Consider the following 18,686-nt stretch of genomic DNA (forward strand, 5'->3'; position numbering starts at 1 on the left):
GCTGTCTCCTCATCACACCTGGGAATGGCTACCTTCTCTTTGACAAATCTTGCCAGAAATTCTTTGAGAGTTTCTTCAGGAAGCTGCTTGACCCTGAACATGTTACTGGGTCTCTTGGCCATGTCCCTACTGGTTGCGAATTGTTGATTGAAGGCATTGATCAGTTCTGCAAAATTCTTGATACCTCCATTTGGGAGATTGATGAACCATTGTAATGCTGCTCCAATCAGGGTTGTGCCAAAGCCTTTACACATGTAAACCTGCCTGAGTTCACTGGGTATTAAGGCGGCTAACATCTTCTGTTTGAATATGGCAACGTGATTTTGTGAATTAGAGGTTCCATCATAAGTTCTCATGGATGGAACAGTGAATTTCTTGGGGAGATCAATCTTTTCAGTTTCATCTGCAAAGGGTGAATCAGCAAAGCTGTCAATTTCTAATTCAACCACAGGGTCTGGCACTCCGGGTATATTTTCTATTTTGTTGTGGAGTTTTTGAATTTCCTGAAGTATAGCCATCATTATTGCTGCTTCAGTTTTCTTTGTTTCATCATTGGTAATGGTCCGGGTATCGGATAAGGTATCCTTCTCCAGGGTTCCAAAATTGGAAAAGTCAATGTTTTTGATAATGGATGAGATTGGGGTTCCTGGCTCGAATCTGGTCTTGGAGCCTGAAGCCTGATTTTCCAATTTCTTCTTCAGGTTAGACTCAGATTCCTTAAGCCTACTGATTTCAGCTTCTGCCTGGGCTGCCTTCTCTTGAATTGTCTCCAATTATTTGATTTTGTCCAGGGCAGCCGCTAATTGTTGTTCTGAGGTGAGTTCCACCATTTTTGTATGTGAATATTAAGTGGAAAATGGTAAAAGGAATTTTTTGATTAAAGAACTAGATGCCCCACGGTGGGCGCCAATTGTTTTAGCAGGATTTTCCCTGAATGGATCTGGCTTGATTAAAGAGTAATTTGGGTATCTAGTTCTATAAGCTTGGAAAAATATTGTGAGTAAATAATGAGGAAAGACTGAATACAAAGAATATAACTTGTATTATTTGGATAAGCTGAATACAAATTTGTGTATATAATTGAATATTCGGGAAATAATGAAAGGTAAATTGTGAAATAGCTAAGTAATAATAAATGAATCCCCCTTACCAATGCTAGATTATGCTATTTATAGTTCTACAAATATTAACGTTGCATTGATCTCAACGTCCCTCTCCATTGTCGGAAATTCAGGATTAATAGGGCACACTCCCTATTAATCCGGTTGACTTGTTCCACTCTGAACCAATCTTCAGCTTTTCTTCTTTTACTCGTGTACATTCATGGATGATATAGTCTTATAGTTAGACTTGGTCTTCCTTGAGAATAGGACGTGATTATTAGTTCATACAACTGCATTTCTTGTTTATCTTCTTAATCCAGTTTGTTTGAATGCCCCGCCGTTATTCAAAGACTTATTATCGTGCTCTTCTTCCGAGGATTTAGTAGCCTGCTTATCCTGTAATACTCTTCATCTGCCAAATAGTAGTTAGAGTTGTCCGGTCCCTGGTTGCCTTAATCAGCCCAGTAAGGTCGGGCCAGGCAATAGTCGGACCAGGCTAAATTGGGCCTAACAGAAAGTATACGACCTTAAGCAACGAACTGTTTTCTCTTCTAGAGACGTTTTTTATGAACATATTTTTCCATATGCCAATGTGACTGTCGAAAATACACACCAGCAAATGACCACTTCACAGCCTTTCATACATGAAAATTCTGATTTTATTGAGCACATTTCTCCTGAAAACCGAGAGGCAGCGGGTGTTGCTCACGAGGATGTGAGAGTTGAAGAAGAAGAAGAAGAAGAAGAAGTACATGTACCTAATAACGAAGTGCAAGAGGACGGTGTTAGGCGTGGTACTCGAGACAGGTTTGAGCCCTATTGGAAAAAGGATTACGTTTGCAAATCGACACGAATTATAGACCCCTCCAAGGCAAATGCTCACTCGGTCCAGTACATACCCTCAAAGAAAGGTACTCGATTTCCTACGGCTAACTATGTCACAACCAATTGTTTTTCTGAGTCTTACAGGAATTAATTGGCAATCGTTGATGCGGGAATAGAGCCAAAGAATTATCATGAAGCGATCAAGAAATCAGAATGGAGGCAAGCAATGGCCGCGGAAATTAATGCGCTTGAAAAAAATGGAATATGGAAAGTGGTAAATTTACCGAATGGGAAACGGCCTATTGGATGTCGATGGGTGTATAAAATAAAGTACAAATCCGATGGGTCGATCGAGAGATATAAAGCTAGGCTTGTTGCACAAGGCTATACACAAATTGAGGGTATTGATTATCATGAAACATTCGCACCAGTAGCAAAAATGACGAGTGTAAGGGGTCTTCTAGCCGTGGCAGTTGCAAAGGGTTGGTCCATAGCTCAATTAAAGGTAAACAATGCTTTCCTTCATGGGGATCTCAGTGAAGAAGTATACATGAGAATGCCACCGGGCTATAGAGAGTACGGATCAACCAAGGTATGTCGTTTATTAAAATCGTTATATGGTTTGGAACAAGCCTCGCGTAATTGGTTTCCAAAGTTAACGGACTCCTTAACAAAATATGGTTTCGTGCAATCACTAGCGGATTATTCGTTATTTACCTACAATAAAGGTGGAATTTTCCTTGGGTTATTAGTATATGTCGACGATATGATAGTGGTAAGTAACAATGATAATGCTAGCACACGGATCAAAAGATTTCTTGATCGGAGTTTCGGAATTAAGGACCTCAGAAGGCTAAAATACTTCCTGGGTATCGAAGTTGCAAACGGTCCCAAAGGTGTGTTTCTTAGTCAGCGAAGTATGCTTTAGAAATAATCAAAGACGCGGGAATGGAGGGAGCAAAGCCGGCATACACTCCTATTCAGCCACAACATAAATTGGGATTGGCAGACGGATACCTCTTGAAAGCCCCAATGAAATATCAGCGGTTAGTTGGACGATTAATATACTTGACAATTATGCGGCCTGATTTGGTTTATGCCGTACACATACTGTCACAGTTCATTCACGCCCCGCGAAAAGAACACTTAGAGGCGGTCTTGCGAGTAATTCGCTACATTAAAAGTAATCCAGGAAAGAGCATAGTCATGGATAAGAGTTGTGATTTGTCTCTGAGAGGTTATTCGGACTCGGACTACGCTGCTTGTCCTCTATCAAGAAGGTCTATCACTGGATACTTTGTACAACTAGGAAACACTCCAATTTCATGGAAAGCACGAAAGCAAACCACGGTTTCAAAGTCCACGACCGAAGCCGAATGTCGAGCCTTGGGAGCTGTCACTAGTGAGCTAATATGGCTAAAATCGTTTCTTTCATCACTAGGAATCAATCATGCTCGACCCACGAAGATTTATTACGACAATCAAGCTGCTTTACATATTGCAAAAAATCCGGTTTTTCATGATCGGACTAAACACATCGAGATTGATTGTCACTTTGTTCATCATCACATTGTCACGGGAACAGTGTCTGCTTCACATATACAGAGTAAGGAAAAAATTACAGATCTTTTTACTAAGGCACTCGGAGGGCAAGCCTTTGATTTTCATCACTACAAGTTGGCATTGTGTTACCAAGTGTCCCAACTTGAGGGGGAGTAATGAACAATATTTGTTGCTAGTATCGTAATCTTTGTGAATAATATCAATTATCATTGATACTTGTTTTAGATTATTTAGTTAGCTAAATAATAGGACTAATAATAGGAAAAGATTGCATATGAAGTCATAGAGGTTGTATATATTGCATCTTTGTACGTAGTTTGATTCATTGACAATAACCAAAAATCCTTCTCCAAAATTCTCCTCTATTTGTTCATTTCTACATAGAACAATAAATAAAACAGGTAAGATGGTGAAGAACTGAATATGCATGAAGAACCTATCTATCTATAAATATGGAGTGAAGTTTAGCTTTGGCCTGTTTAGGTTAGAATCCAACTTGGAAGAGAAGTCTCCATGTCTTTGATTTTCCCTTTAAACCGTACATCATATCTTTTTTAGTATCTTTTATTTTTTTTTTATTTCCATATACAAATTGAACGTAATCAACACCCAAATTGAATAGTTAATAAAAAAATTGTTGGTAGTTTATAAATGTTGGACTCTCTATAATCGCTCGAAAAAAACTTTCTTTATTAATATAGATAGATTAATAATGATAGATAGATACTAGATTTAATACCCGTGCAATGCACGGGCCTATTTGTAGCGTTCTATTTATAATATATAGGGTAGTGTGATGCAAATCAAAGAGATTTAACTTTCTTTTGCAGATGAGGCCCTAAGAGCAAGTTCAATGGTTGAACAATTATCTACTAGCTTAGGTTTGCCACATTAGATATTAAGCTAGAATAATTATATGATACAAATTACTCCAGTGGTGGTGTAGCCAATATACTAGTAGAGGTGGCAAACGGGTCAATCAGATCAGTTTCGGCTCGGGTTCTTTCGGATCAGGTTATTTCGGTTTATCTTTTTTTTTCGATTTCAGTTCGGTTCAATTCAGGTTGGATTCAGTTTTCACTTTTAATCGGTTGTAGATATTTCGGGTCAGTTCAGGTTCGAGTTGGGTCAATATCGGTGCAAATAAGGTCCGAGTCGGGTCAATATCAGAGCATATGAGATTCGACTCAGGTAATAATCGGATCGGATGTCAAGGGATTAGGTCTTTATTCAAAAGATTGGATATAATACGAATAATTTTTTTAAAAAAAAGTAATAAATAATGTTTTTTTGTATAACTACGATATAATATTAATTCATTGACGTCAAAGGGGTGAAACTCATGTAACAAAAGACACCCTAGATGTGACGCCTAGGTACGTTCGGGTCATTTCGGGTTTCAATGTTGGGTTTCTGTCATCAATGTACAGGTTGAAATCGGTTCACGTATATATCGGTTCGGATTAAAACAATTCAGGTTGAAACAGTTCAGGTTCATTCGATCTTGGGTCTATTTCGGATATTACAAATTCGGTTCGATTTCAAATCAATTCAGGTCGATTCAGGTTTCGGGGTGAAGTTCAGTTATGCCTTTCGGGTGTACGGTCAGGTGTCGATTCGGGTATTTTCGATCGATTTTTCGGGTTCGGTATACTTTTGTCAGGTCTATATACTAGTAGCTTGGATGAACCCCACACATATATTTTCTTATTTATTTATGTCACCACTATTTTCCTATTGGTTGCTTTATTCTTGTTGGTCCCTTTAAGCTAGTAGCTTAAGAGCTTCTCCAATGGTTTAGCTTGAGGACTTGCTTGCAATTTTATAAAATTGTAAGCTAGTAATTTAACCATTGGAATAGTCCAAGTAGACTAGCTTTGCTCAAAATATTTTGAGCTAGTAGCTCCATGGAGCTACTTGCTTAACTGGACCCACTAGAGATATGTACCCAATAAGAAAATAATGGCCATATTAATTAAATTTAAATTTTATGTTGAAAATTTGGAAATTAAATAAATAAATAGAAAAGTGTGTTAAGTGGGTCCAATCAAGCTATTAGTAAGTTGGCTAAATCATTGGAGCAACTTGTAGCTTAAAATTATTGTAGCTCAAAAATTTGATGTGGCAAAGGTAAGCTAGTACCAACTAGCTTACCATTGAAGATGCTCTAATGAAGCTACTAGCCCAAACTAATATAATCTACATGGAAGCCTCCAATGGTTGGGCTACTAGCTTGCAATTTTCTAAAATTGCAAGCAAGTCCCCAAACAAATCCATTGGACATGCTCTAATGAAGCTGCTAGCATAACCATATGACATTATATATAAGTACACAAATGGGTTTAAAGTTTGCATTTATTTATTTTAATAAATTAATTAAATTTCCTATATAACAACTGGTGATAGATAAAAGCTCAAAACCACTTTGATATGATTTTTTTTTTCAGACACAAAAAAATTCAGAGCGCTGTCTTTAATATATAATTTTTTATTTTAATTTTTTTAAATAAATTTCAATATGATAAAATTAATTCTAATAATATGTCGTTGATGTGTCCCGACTTCCAATTTCAAATATATATTGGTTGTCATCTAGGCTTTTTCAGCTGTTTATAAGATTGGATTTCTAATATTACTTAAAATTAAAATATCAATGAGATAGCTTGAAAATCTAATTTTAATAAGAACGCTAGAAAATTGTTGGTACAAATCACGAGTTTAAGCCACCTAATGACACTCTAAAAACATTTCTTTTCTAAAATTGCCACTCTTTTGTTACTTTTTCTGTCATTGCCACTCTTAATTATGTTTAAGTCATGGAAATGGCATCTCATAACCTTTTAACCTAATATAATAGGTCAATCCATATTACATCAAAATTCAAAAACTAATTACTTACAACCAAACATGAAATTTTACACTACGCCAAATCTTGCAATCAATAAGGAGCATATCACAACGGTTTAATGCATTTAATAACGACACTTAGATTACCGTTTTCCAAATATTGGCGGAAACCTAGACCGCGCTAATAGGAATAACGGTTTTCCTCGAAAACCGTTGTTATTATAATTTGACAACGGCTGCTTAACAAACCGTTGTCAAAAACGTTGAACGGTTTCCAAAAACTCGTTATAGAATCACTCTTATCAAAGGTTGTTAGAAAACCGTTACCAGTTTAAGATATCGGCATTTCGAAAACCGTTACTAAATTAACACCAGCAACGGTTTTTGTTACCTGTTGTTATGTTATAGCTACGGATTTTTTTTAACTGTTATTATTTTCTATTATGAAATAACGGTTTTTCAATTCAACCATTGTCAGTATTTGATTAGATTTTTCAGTTTGACTACTGCATTTAAAACTTTATCAGAATTTTAATTTGACCAAAAATATTCAATTTGACCAAAATAATTCCATAAATATGTCTTCATAATGTTTTAGGTCAAATTCTAAATTATCAAACATTTACTCTTTAATTTCTTTCTAAATTTCTCTCTAAAAAAAATATGACTGGTGTATCTGAGCTACAATCACATTCTCGTTACGCACAGCCTTTTACTTGCATTCTCCATAATCTCCCAGTTCATTATGGTGTGAATGGGAAGGGTTTAAACCCAAATTTTGGGTGGTTGACGCAAATGCTTCATGACTCCGGTTTCACCGCGGTTAAAAAAGTGTACCCTGTGTCTACAAACAAGCAAGGTTTTGTAGGCTTCGCTTTTATCGTGTTTGACGAAGCCAACTGCCATGATAGTTTTCGTCAGGCAAGAAAATTAGGGTCTAGATTTGCGGGGGAAGATGCGGGGAAAGAGGACTTGTATTCGGATGATAAACAACAAGGTCCTTGTCTATGGGTTGCCACCCATCTTGATCATCATCTACTGAAACATTACATGAAGCATCACATTCTTGCCACCGTGCCTATGTCATGGGAGAAAGAGGTCATTCCACCTGCGCTTCAGGGTGATAATGAAGGGCCAATCTACGACTTGCTCTATACCGAAAATCATGATGAGTATCCTAATACTATTTCAGACGTAAATCGACTTCAATTCTGTATACTTCCATGTATTATATCTATTTTGATTATGTATATTTTGAATTGTAGTTTCCACTAATACTCAACAAAGCCCCAGAATATTTGCCAGAGGACATCAACCAGATGATAAATATGGGGCCAGTTATGTTGTTTCATTAGCGGAGTCTCAATAGTTTTCTCATTCTTTATGTACGAGTGTGTATATATAGAGCCATTGTGTATTGGCTTCTTTTGTTTTTCTGAGGAAGTTGTGTTTTGGTTGTTGATCATCTTGTTTGTACTGTTTTTAAACTGGGTTTAATTGATCGTGGGGTGTAATATTTTGATACAGGATTGAATTTTTGCACTGCACAGCTACTGGAATGCTATTTTTCAGCAGCAGCTGAAAAAATAGCATTTCAGCAGCTGCTACAAACGCTGCTGAAAAAATAGCATTTCAGCAGCTGCTAGAACAAGCTAAAGTCATTTAAAAAAAAAATTAAAAACGATAACGGCTAAAAACAACCCGTTGCAAACAATTATTTGACAACGGTTTTATTTAGATAAATAACCGTTGACATATTTTCCCTCCCATTCAAACCGCCAAAAATATAAGATAACGAACGATAATCGTTGTCGAGTTCAAAACTTTTACAACGGTTTATTTAAGCAGAACCGTTGTCAAATTTTCATCAATAAAAATAGATAACGGTTACATACCGTTGTCAAAACATGAACATAACAACAATTTTGCAGGTAATAAAGCCATTGTTAAATTTTGACATTCAATTAAATAAGTGATATATGATTTATTTGCACCTAATTTCCCCTTTTCTTTTACGCATTCCGACTCATATCGAGTCGGTTTTATATGCCTTTCCTTGAATTTTTTGCCCAATCCCCGTATCTGTGATTAGGTGTATCCTCTTGCAGGAATCGAGTCAAGTATGGAGGAATTAGGGCAAGGAAGGCATTCCAATGCCTTTACATGAAGAAGAGGCGAAAATTGCTGAAAGTTGTGTTCTGCCGGCAGACCGGCAGCCGGTCTGGCCACCGGCAGAACACATCCCCCACTTTGCCAAAGAGAAGAAAGAAATAAACCTGAATGTTGTGTTACGGCGTGCAGGCAATGCAGCCTACCGGTAGAACACAAAGAGCTAGAATAAATTAGAATTGAAGGAGAAAAAGAAGTTTGGCCTCGCTACGGTAGGAGCACCGTAGCCCACCCACCGAGAGCGCAAAGATTACGAGGATTTGAAGATTCTGAAGATAGTGTTCTACCGGCAGGCCGGCAGCCGGTCCACCTGCAGAACACACTTGCCAGCTAAAATCCAAACTTGAAGTTCATTTTGACCGCTCTGCCGGTAGGTGAACCGGCAGCCGGTTCACCGGCAGGACGCAGCAGCTGACGGATTTGGGCTTTTCTCCTCTTTTCTTCTTAATCTTATGCAAGACTATAAATACCCCCTCCCTTAATCTTTTGTACATATAACCCTAGATCTGAAAACTTTCCCTAATTATTGTAATATTTCCTTAATCAAGCTTTAATCTTTCCATAATAATTATTAATTACTTAGTGAAATTAGTTAGTATTAGTGAGAATCAAATGTTTACACTTGGTTTTTGAGGATTGTATTGGGAGATTGTGGAGGATTTCCTTCATTTATTCAATCAAAGCAATCATCTTTACTTTTGGTGTATATCCCTTCTCTTATTTACTTTGTTAATCAATTGTTTACATTTTGTTTTGTCTTTTATAATTCCTAGAATCATTATCATGTCTTCTCTTGTTGTTGTTTGGTTTTCTCCATTTACTTGCTTGAACAACCTAAACATGAGTGAGTAGTTACCCTTCTAGGGTTTGGGGGGAGTCTAAATCGGATTATTGGGCATGATAGGTTGATTGTTTTGAGTCTATGGAGTAGAATTTGTCTTTCTTAGTATTGCATACAAGGTGTTTGATAAATTGTGTAAGTGAGAACTTGTGCCTTTTGTCTTAATTGCTTAATTCCTCCATTAAATGAGAGTTTTGGTGGTCTTGGTGCATGCTTTAGGAAGGGTAGTTGCTCAACGAGAGTTGGTAATCACCTTTAGGATAATCGAGAGATTGATTCCCATCCTAGGACAACCCTTCATCATAGACTATTTAAATCGACTTGCTTGCCCATAGTTCATTTAGATGACCCCGAAAACCCTAGCCTTTAATCATTTGAACACATATTTCTTCTCATTAGTTTGTTTAGTTGCATTAAGTAGTTTAAATCAAACCCTTTTTCTTCATTTTGACTAGACTAGACTCTTATTTAGACTAAGTAGAAATCCACTCCATCCTCGTGGTTCGACCCCGATTTAGGCTTAAATTGGGTTAAATTTTGTTGGTGGTAAGCGACTTGACCCTACCGTTAAAACTTACACATCAAATGGCGTCGTTTCCGGGGATGGCGTTAGGTTATACATAGTTTTTCTTAGAGTTTGTGCTTTAGTTTACTCTCAATTGTTAGTTTGTTTTAGTAGTTGTGTGTTCTTTGTAGAGTGTGTGATTTCTTGCCTTCCCCTAGTGTGTAAAAACACTAGGAGACTAACGGTTTGTTGAGTTCATGCCTAGAAGGAACCACCAAGCTCTTCTCTTCGATTCCGACCCCGAGAGGCTTTTTAGAACCTTGAGGATAAGGACCCTTGAGAGAGTTAGGAACAATTCCCCTCAAGAAAACTTTGACCAACCAAATTCACACATCCCACAAAATATTGATACCACCACCACACTTCAACCAAACCTCACAATTGAGACTCTACTAGAAAACCCCTTTCATAACTTCCCTATTCCAAATACCCCACCTCAATCACCACCCCCTCATATGCAAAATCCACCACCACAAATGGCTCTTAGAGATCATAACCGGCCTAACCATAATGATTCATGTAACCCTATCAATTTTGGCACCTTGGCCCCAAATAACTTTGAAATGCATCCCGCCCAAGTCGGGTTGATTAAGAAGGATTTGTTCGGGGGGCATATTGAAGAGGATTCCCATGCTCACCTCCAGAAGTTTAAGTGGAAAGTTTCAATGATGAAAAAGAATGGGGTGTCCGAGGACACCTTGAGAATGATGTTGTTTCCGTTTTCATTGACGGGCAAGGCGGACCGATGGTTGAACATTCACCCACCGTATACCTTCACTACATGGGATGCCTTGGCTAAAGCATTCATGGCCAAATATTACCCTTCATCAAAGACCGCGATGCTCCGTAATGAGATTCATACATTTCAACAAGAGGACGGGGAGTCTTTGGGTGAAGCTTGGGATCGTTATCAAGACTTGATAGCAAGTTGCCCCCACCATGGAATACCGGAATGGTACATCACTCAAACATTCTTCCAAACTTTGCTACCGAGGACTAAGGAGATGGTAAATGCCTCCGCGGGGGGAGGATTTGATCACTTGAATGATGAAGAAGGCACGGCATTGATCAAGAAAATGGTAGATTCGGAAGCAAACTATGGTTCTACAGGAAACATGCTAAGAAGGAATGGGAAGTTTCCCAAGGAAAACTCCTCCAACTCCGAGACAAATGCCAAGCTCGACTTACTCACAAAACAATTTGAGAAGTTTCAAATAAATCAAGTGCACCAAGCCGCGACCTCACATGGGCCACCCATGGAGGAAGTGGCTCAAGTTTCAAGTTGTGAGCTTTGTGGAGGGAGTGGTCAGACATATGACTTGTTTGCCAACAATTACAATGGTGTCTACGATGAAAATGTTCAAGAGGTTAACGCTTTTCAAAGCTTTAACAACAATTCAAGACCCACAAGACCACCTTTCAACAACCCGAACGTCTACAATCCAAATACCAATTTCTACCACCCCGGTTTAAGGAACCACCCCAACTTTAGTTACAAAAGTACCAATGTTCAAAACCCACAACACCTTCAACCACAAGCCCCAAACAATCCACCCGGTTTTGCTCAACAAAGGGGAATATTCCCCAACCCAAGAACTAATCCTGGGAATCAAAACCAATGGCCAAACAACAATCAAAACCAAAATTATGGGAATCAACCACAAGGATACCAAGATTTTGGTGGAAATCAAAGCAACCAAGGGTTTTACCAAGGGAATCAAGTGAACCAAGCAAACCAAGGATTTGGGCAAGGATATGTTCAAGGGTTTCAAGAACAAGGTCAAGGATTAAACTTCAACAACAATGGTCCTAGAGCTAACTTCCAAGAGGGCAAAACAACAACCAAGGTTCCAATGCTCGGTATGACTATGGGTTCCCTTTACCCATAGCCAACCAACCTTATCAATAACCCCAAGGTGAGCTCTCTCAAGTTGAGCTTTTGAAGATGATAAAGAACATGCAACTTCAACATAGTCAAGAGATGGCAAATTTTGCTAAGGCAACTCAACAAGAACAAGCAAACTTGAGGGCTACCTTCCTTAAGGACATGAGAGAGATGTAATCTAGGATGGCTTCTCATGCTATGGCTAACCCTCAACGGCCGCCCGGTGGTTTATTGGCCCAAGGACAAAGCTCCAAGGATGCCTCAAATAGCCACCATGCTCATGCGGTAGTGGTAAGGAATGGTGTAGAGCTTGAGGACCCCTATAAGGACCTTGTGGTGGAAGTTGATGAAGACCCAAAGGGAAATGAGTTGGAAATGGATGGTGAAGAGGAAAGCTCACCCATTGAACCATTGGGTAAAGCTAGTGAAGACAAGAAATGGAAGAAAGCTTGTGATGATTTCTCTAGAAGGGTAATTCAAGAGGACAAGGATGTTGATGGATATGTGGAAGACCTCCCTTATGAGGATGAAGCTATTGAAGAAGTGCCTTTGCAACATTCTAAAAAGGTAATAAAGAATTAGGCTCCTCCAAAGGTACCTTCCAATTCTCAACTTGTTCCAACAATTGCTTACCCTTCAAGAGCCATAAAGAGTAGGGAAAACCTTAAGTATGCCAAGTTTTGTGACATGCTTGAGAAACTTGAGGTTACCCTACCCTTTACGGAGGTGATTATGAACATGCCAACCTACTCAAAAATTTTAAAAGATATTTTGATAAAGAAAAGAGTCTTGGGTGACCAAGAAATAGTGGCTATGGAAGAGGCATGTAGTGCTCATATCCTTAATAAAATGCCCACTAAGCTTGGTGACCCGGGGAGCTTTTCAATCCCATGTGTAGTTGGTGGTGTGCCCATATCTAGAGCTCTTTGTGATTTGGGAGCAAGTGTGAGTGTTATTACTTTAAAGGTTGCCAAGAAAATCGGCATTCAAAACCTTGCTCCCACTTCAATGACTCTCCAATTGGCGGATAGGTCCGTCAAGCACCCTATGGAGGTGCTTGAGGACGTACCCGTCAAGGTTGGAAAGCTTTTAATTCCCACCGATTTTGTTGTCCTCGATATTCCGGAGGATAGCCATACTCCCATAATCCTAGGTAGGCCATTCTTGGCTACCGGAGGAGTCCTCATTGATGTGAAGAATGGGCGGCTAACCTTCCAAATTGAGGGCAACGAAATCGAATTTAACCTACCGAATTTGATGAAAGGACCAAGAATGGAATGGTTGAGCACTATTAAGTTGGTAGATGAGGTAGTACATGAGGTAGCCCGTGAAGAAGCGGAAATGGAAGAGATTTTTCAAATCTCCTTGCATGATGAGGCTATGAAGGAAAATCATGAAGTTGATGAGGAACTATTGAAGAAAGTGGAGGGTTTTCTCCCTCCAAAGGTACAACTCAAATCCCTACCTCCCTCACTCAAGTATTCTTTCTTTGATGAGGGGGAGGCTTACCCGGTGATAATTAATGCTAACCTAAGTGAATCCCAAGAAAAGAGGCTTTTGCAAATCTTGAAAACTCATAGAGAGGCACTTGGGTATAGCATTGATGACATCAAGGGCTTAAGTCCGAGTTTGTGCATGCATAGAATAGTTTTGGAAGAGGGGAGTCAACCCAAGGTTGACAGTCTTAGGCGGATTAACCCAAAAATGGCCGAGGTGGTAAAAAGTGAAGTGTTGAAACTTCTAGAGGCCGGAATTATCTACCAAATAACCGATAGTAAATGGGTTAGTCTTGTTCACGTGGTCCCAAAGAAAGGGGGGGTACAAATGGTTGAACAAGAGGATGGCACCACCCTACCAACTAGACCCGTGACCGGGTGGCGCATGTGTATTGACTATCGGAAGCTCAATGCCGCCACCGTAAAAGACCATTTCCCGATTCCCTTCATTGACCAAATGCTAGAAAGGCTCGCGGGCCATGCATACTATTGCTTCTTAGACGGTTATTCCGGGTTCTTCCAAGTTCCCATCCACCCGGATGACCAAGAGAAGACAACCTTCACTTGTCCAATAGGAGTCTATGCATATCGTAGGATGCCATTCGGGCTTTGCAATGCGCCCGGCACCTTTAAAAGGTGCATGATGGCAATCTTCTCGGACTTTTTAGAGAAAAGCATGGAAGTTTTCATGGACGACTTTAGTGTCCATGGAGACTCATTTGATCATGGTCTTGAAAACTTGACTAATGTGTTGAAGAGATGTGAGGAGCACAACCTAGTCCTTAATTGGGAAAAATGCCATTTTATGGAAGAGGAAGGGGTTGTACTCGGTCACATTGTCTCTAGTAGGGGTATTGAGGTTGATGGTGCTAAAGTTGTCGTTATAGAGAACTTGTCACCTCCTTCCAATGTAAAGGGAGTGAGAAGTTTTCTAGGCCACGCCGGATTCTATAGGCATTTCATCAAAGGTTTTTTAAAGATAGCAAAACCATTGACCTCATTACTCCTCAAAGATGCCCCCTTTGTGTTTGATGAATCTTGTCTTGAAGCTTTTCATAGGTTGAAGAAAGCATTGGTCACAGCCCCAATAATCCGGGCTCCGGATTGGAGCCTTCCCTTTGAGATCATGTGTGACGCTTCGGACTTCGCGGTTGGTGCGGTACTTGGTCAAATGGTGGATAGGAAGCACCATGTGATATATTATATAAGTAAAACCCTTGATCAAACACAATGCGGGTATTCTACAACCGAAAAAGAAATGCTAGCAATTCTCCATGCCGTGGAAAAGTTTCGGCAATACCTTGTTGGGTCTAAGGTGGTGGTTTACTCCGATCACACCGCCTTGAGACAATTGATGGTGAAGAAGGATGCTAAACCCCGACTTTTGAGATGGGTGCTACTCCTTCAAGAATTTGATCTAGAGATTAAGGACAAGCCGGGATCCGAAAACCTTGTGGCGGATCATCTTTTGAGGTTAAATAAGGAGTCCCGAGGGGACAAAGACGATGGGGTCCCTATTGATGAATGGTTACCCGATGATTCTATCCTTGCTATTACCCATTCCACCCCTTGGTATGCGTATATAGCCAATTTCTTGAGTTCTAGCTTTATTCCCGAAGAATTTGATAACCAAGCTAGGAAGAAGTTGAGATATGAAGCAAAGAGATATGTGTGGGAGGACCCTTACCTCTATAGAAGGTGCAATTATGGGATTTACCGGAGATGTGTTTCTCAAGAAGAGGGCTGTGAAATTCTCCAAGCTTGCCATGCTACCACTTATGGAGGGCACTTGTCCACATCTAGGACCCAAGCTTGGGTTCTTCATTGTGGCTTCTATTGGCCCTCTTTATTGAAAGATGCATATGCCATGGTACACTCTTGTGATTCTTGTCAAAGAAGAGGTAACATTGGAAGGAGAGATGAGATGCCGTTGAACAACATCTTAGAAGTTGAGCTTTTCGATGTGTGGGGTGCGGATTTCATGGGACCATTCCCATCTTCATTTGGCAAACAATATATATTAGTTGCGGTGGACTATGTGTCCAAGTGGATCGAAACAATAGCTACCCCTACCAATGACTCAAAGGTTGTTTCCAAGCTCTTCAAAGACGATATTTTCCCCCGTTTCGGAGTACCCCGGGCCGTTATAAGTGATGGTGGTTCACATTTCATCAACCGAACCATTTATGCACTCCTCAAGAAGTACGGTGTCTAGCATAAGGTAGCTCTAGCTTACCACCCCCAAACAAATGGGCAAGTGGAAGTCTCCAATAGACAAATCAAGGCTATATTGGAGCGGGTTGTGAACAAGTCTAGGAAGGATTGGAGTACTAAGCTCAATGATGTGTTGTGGGCTCTAAGAACCGCATACAAGACCCCAATCGGCACTACTCCTTATCGGTTGGTCTATGGCAAGTCTTTTCACCTACCTCTCGAGTTGGAGCACAAAGCAAGATGGGCCCTCAAAGAGCTCAACTATGACTTAGATGTCGCGGGAAACAAGAGGTTTCTTTAACTCAATGAACTTCATGAGTTGAGGATGGATGCTTATGAGAGTGCAAGACTTTACAAGGAAAGGACCAAGAAATGGCATGACTCGAAAATCACAAGGAAGGAGATCGTTTTGGGTGACAAGGTACTACTCTTCAACTCCCGTTTTCAACTATTTCCCGGGAAGTTAAGGTATCGGTGGCCGGGACCCTTTGAGGTAGTCGTCGTGTTCCCTTACGGTTCCTTCGAGTTGAAGAATGATAAGGGAGAGTGTTTCAAGGTGAATGGTCATCGAGTTAAGTACTTCTATGAAGTTCTACCTATTGAGACCCGAAATGAAGTTGATTTGGAAGACCTCCCATCCTTGGGGGATGATTAATTTTAAATTAAGTAAGCATCGGTTTGGTGGAGTTCCTCAAGAACCACCATTTGTATATAGCATGCATTTTAGGTAGATAATGAGAGATTTGGAACCGTACTTTGTCAATTTTGGATTGGTGACGGAGGTCACATTTGAAGAAAAGAAGCATTATTTTCGTTTGACCCGAAATCCCGACATGATGCGTCGGCGTAGTTGTGGAAAACGCGAATTCCGAGGTCAACGAAAAAGCTCGAATTCCGAATTAACGGAAATTGAATAAGTTTGAAGGAAAGCAAGTGAAAAAGAGTTGAATGTAGTGTTCTGCCGGTAGGCCGGCAGCCGGTGCCCCTACCGGCACCGAGACCAAATTGATTTGTTGAAAAATTGAAGGAGTGTTGTGTTCTGCCGGCAGCCGGCTCACCGGCAGGGCACACAAAGGTTAGCTGAAAACACGAAGAAATGCTGATAGGGAGTGTGTTCTGCCGGCAGGCCGGCAGCCGGCCCACCGGCTGGACACACCTGAAGACTTGAAGAAAAATTGAAATTTAGTGAAGAGGAGTACTCTGCCGGTAGGCCGGCAGCCGGCTCACCGGCAGAGCGCTCATACCAAAGATGTTGAGAAGTTGATTTTATGAGTGGAGTAGTGTTCTGTCGGTAGGCCGGCAGCCGGCTCACCGGCAGGACACACATGGCAAAGGAAAATTGGAATTGAGAGGAGTGTTCTACCGGTGGACCGGCAGCCGGTTCGTCCACCGGTAGCGAGGTCAAAAATGTTTGGAGGAAAAACTCGAAAAATTAGAAATTGGGAGAGTGCTCAGCCGGCAGACCGGCTGCCGGTTCGCGTACCGGCATAACGCATCAAGCAGACCACGATTAAAACCAAAAAGACCCCTTTTCTTTTCATTTCATCGACATTCTATCCCTAATTCCTCCATCATTTTTCCTCCTTTTTCTCTCTAACTCCCTCAAATCTCAACCTTTCTTCAATCAACCTTCACCAATCACCTCTAATCTTCACAATGTCAGGAAGGAGAACAAGAGCCGATGTCGCAAGAGACCAAGCCGAGTTGATTGCTCGAGCCGCCAACGACACTAATCCCGACCCGGATTTTCCGACGGTAGAGTTTGCCACCCAAACTCAAAAGGGTAAGTTTATTCCCTTTAAAAATCATCCTCTAACCCCCACTAAGTTTCTTCATCATCCGTCCTTGTCGGCCCTCGGGTTAGCTAGGGAAACGGAAGCTCTTTTTGCCGGGGTAGGAATGAGGGGAATGTACTCAATGCATGAATATACTTACCCCCGAATCACTTGGGAATTTTTGAGTAGTTTGCGGATTACAAAGCACCGACAAACAAATATGGTGGCTACCCTTAGTTTCCGCCTTATGAACCGGGACCACAATATTTCATTGGGTCGGTTGGCTACCATATTTGGGTTAGACATTGCCCCATCATATAACCCACCCGCTGATTTTCATTATTCCCGAGTGTGGAAGGCAATTTCCGGCCTAGAGGATAAAGTTGGAGTGAAAAGGGCCGCAATTAGTTGCCACAATCCCGTCATTCGGGTGTGGCATCGATTTATGGGATGCACTGTTCTTGCGGTGGATGAGCCGTGGGTTTTTTGGACCAATGAACTTGAAATTTTGGGGTCCTACTTGTTTACAAAACCCACCGCCTTCAAAATTAATGTGGCTCACCACCTTGCCATTCATTTGTCAAAGATTGCCAGTTCTCCGAGGCAAAAATTCCCAATACATGTGGGTGGCATCATCACCCGAATTGCCCGAAATTTGGACCGTCCGGTAGACTTTTCTACTATGAATTGGATACCCGGGGACACTTATTTAACCAAGCATTACTTGGCCACCAAGCTTGAGTGGCTTAAAGTAAACTCCGTTGACGATCTCGAGTATTGGCAAATCAACTACAAGAATTCTATCCGGCTTCCCAATGTCACCGCCATTAAAATTGAGAAAGATAAGGAAGACTACCTCCTCCCAATTGAAGCGGAGGTATCCACCGACCAACCTCCCCCCAACCCTCCTCGTGTGTATTCGCGAGACCGTAGAGTGGACACTCCTTCCTCCCTCCAATACCAAATGCCACAAACTCATCAACCCCCACCATGGCAATTCCAACCCGGTGAGGGGTCCTCCTCGAGCCAACCTTCCTATCCTCCCTTACCACTTTCTCTTACCGAGTGGATGGAGAGGATGGACATTGTCACGGCAAAGGCCGCTAGTGAGAGGGATATTTTGGGGCGGAAATTGGACCGCATTTATTATGATCAATCCACCGGTTCGTACCCGATCTACGACGACTTTTGTAGACGGGGCTACGTCTCATACGATGCCCCACACCCTTCCTACTTTACTTGGCCTGACGGGAACTACCCCAAGGAGGGGAGGATGGTCCACGGAGGTCTTAACCTCCAACCGGACTACTTTTCCGCCCCCATTTTCCCCCCTAGGCCTGAGTTTCCACCGGAGGGGCATGACGCTCATTGGGTGGGGGGCATCTGACCCTACTTTGCTAGTG

At 41.0% G+C, this 18,686-nt stretch overlaps 1 non-coding gene across 1 annotated transcript; it reads right to left on the minus strand.

Moving 5' to 3' along the window:
- Positions 1-10,752: 10,752 nt before the first annotated feature.
- Positions 10,753-10,859, minus strand: LOC141635389 (small nucleolar RNA R71). Its single transcript, XR_012540082.1, has one exon. It is a non-coding gene; the product is annotated as a small nucleolar RNA R71 (small nucleolar RNA).
- Positions 10,860-18,686: the final 7,827 nt, after the last annotated feature.

Source organism: Silene latifolia, chromosome Y (genome assembly GCF_048544455.1).
Source record: "Silene latifolia isolate original U9 population chromosome Y, ASM4854445v1, whole genome shotgun sequence".
NCBI classification, from domain to species: Eukaryota; Viridiplantae; Streptophyta; class Magnoliopsida; order Caryophyllales; family Caryophyllaceae; genus Silene; species Silene latifolia.